The sequence below is a fragment of the Osmerus eperlanus genome, unplaced genomic scaffold (genome assembly GCF_963692335.1).
Source record: "Osmerus eperlanus unplaced genomic scaffold, fOsmEpe2.1 SCAFFOLD_275, whole genome shotgun sequence".
NCBI classification, from domain to species: Eukaryota; Metazoa; Chordata; class Actinopteri; order Osmeriformes; family Osmeridae; genus Osmerus; species Osmerus eperlanus.
The window spans coordinates 10,001-12,500 of record NW_026911499.1 but is presented as its reverse complement, the minus strand read 5'-3'; positions in this window follow the sequence as shown (position 1 = coordinate 12,500).

Here is a 2,500-nt window from a genome sequence, read left to right as displayed (position 1 = left end):
GGCCCCCCGGGTGGTGCCGGGGTCGGGGGGCATGATTCTGGGGCGCCCCGGAGCCAAGTAGGCGCCTGGAGGAAAGCGAAAAAAAACTTTAACTTTTTTTGACCACCAGGGGTGGGGGGGTCTCGTGCCCCATCGGGTGCCCGCCCCGAGTGCCTCTCATGGCGGATACGTTTTCACCCGCGAGCGGGAGACACATGTGGTGCACATGGTTCATTGGGCTTGTGTGGTATGGGCAAAACCACTGTAAAGTCATACTGCCATTGACTTCCATTCATTTTCCCAGGATGACTTATATACTCTATGGTAGCTGTCTGGTGGACTGGGGGTCGCGACAATGTTACGCTTGTAAATCAGAAGCTGGGAAATGCATTGGGAAGCTGGGAAAACCGTTTTTCGAGCTCATTTTCGGTTCCGCCGAACGGATTTTGATCAAAATAGGCTCATTCGAAAGGTATTAACCGGGGGCACACGGAAAACCGGGACTTATAACGCGCACGTGCGCGTGCGCGAAACCGGAAGCGAAAGAAAACTTCAAACGGAGCTACAACCGTGAACGGAGCTGAAACCGGCGAAAAATTTCAACGCACGCCGTCGCGCCCCACTCCAACTTAAATAACAAAACTGTCCCTATCGAAATCGGTTGGATAAAACGGAAACGGGAAGCGAAAGAAAACGTTAAACGTCTACACCGAAATGGCCATAGTCAGTTCCAATGAAAAAACAACTCTCACGTGTGTGCCCCACTCTAAAGCAGTGTATAAAACTATCCCCAGCGAAATCAGAGCTACACAACGAAAACGGGAAGCCAAACAAAACTTTAAACAGAGCTACCGAATTGGATATCATCAATCCTGGGAAAATAACCACACACACCGCTGCCCCCCGTGCCAACTTGAATTTAGAAACCGTCCCCAGCGAAATCCCACGTTCGGGCGCAAAACTGCACGTTTGGAGCCACATTTTGTCTGAAGCTGGAAACCTGCATTCAAAGCTGGGAAAAGGTGCTCATTGACAGGCATCTCCACTTCGGGACCTCGTAGCACCTTCACCCGGGTGGCGTTGGAAAGGTCTGGGCGAGGGGGACACGGGGAGGTCAGGCTCGCCACGCGCACGCGCTTCCCCGCGAAACGGGAGCCCAAACAAAACTTTAAACGGACCCACCGAATTGGGGATCATCAATCCTGGGAAAATAACCACACACACCGCTGCCCCCCGTGCCAACTTGAATTTAGAAACCGTCCCCAGCGAAATCCCACGTTCGGGCGCAAAACTGCACGTTTGGAGCCACATTTTGTCTGAAGCTGGAAACCTGCATTCAAAGCTGGGAAAAGGTGCTCATTGACAGGCATCTCCACTTCGGGACCTCGTAGCACCTTCACCCGGGTGGCGTTGGAAAGGTCTGGGCGAGGGGGACACGGGGAGGTCAGGCTCGCCACGCGCACGCGCTTCCCCGCGAAACGGGAGCCCAAACAAAACTTTAAACGGACCCACCGAGCTGGGGATCATCAATCCTGGGAAAATAACCGCGCACACCGCTGCCCCCCGTGCCAACTTGAATTTAGAAACCGTCCCCAGCGAAATCCCACGTTCGGAGCGAATAACTGTGAATTTTAAGCCCCCGTTTCTCTCAAGCTGGAAACGTGCATTCAAAGCTGGGAACAAGGGCTTCATGTACAGGCATCCCCACTTAGGAACCTCGTAGCACCTTCACCCAGGGCTCGTTGGATAGGTATGCCCGAGGGGAACACGGGCACATCGAGACCCGCGGCCGCACGCGCATTTCCCCGACGCTGCGAGCGAAACAACATTTCAAACACGCCTACCGAAATGGGGACACTTTTTTCGGGGAAAATAACCGCACACACCGCTGCCCCTTGCCCTCACTTGAAGAACAAAACCATCCCCAGCAAAATCACACTTTCGGGCGCCAAACGGTGCATTTCACACCCACAAAATACTCAACAAGTCAAACACACTCTCACACTGCAAAATTTGGGAGCCCCGGGGAACAACACTACACTCTTGGCCTCCCCGGGGAACAGCACTCCCAGGGCGGCAAGCACACCTCCGGGGAGGACCCCCCTGCACTACCTGATCACCGTGGGGCCCTGTGCACCCACTCTTAAGCACCCCCCCTGTGTTAAAACCAAAATAACCCCACTTTAAGAAGTACGTGCCCCTGGGCATCCCCTGCTTACAGTGCCCGTGCCCCTGGGCATCCCCTGTTTACAGTGCCCGTGCCCCTGGGCATCCTCCCATTGACTCCCACTCAAAATGGACTTAGGTTTTGGACGCTAAAGTGCCTGTGATGCAGTGCCCCTGGGCATCCTCCCATTGACTCCCACTCAAAATGGACTTAGGTTTTGGAGGCTAAAGTGCCTGTGATGCAGTGCCCCTGGGCATCCTCCCATTGACTCCCACTCAAATTGGACTTAGGTTTTGGAGGCTAAAGTGCCAGTGATGCAGTGCCCCTGGGAGTCCTCCCATTGACTCCCATTCA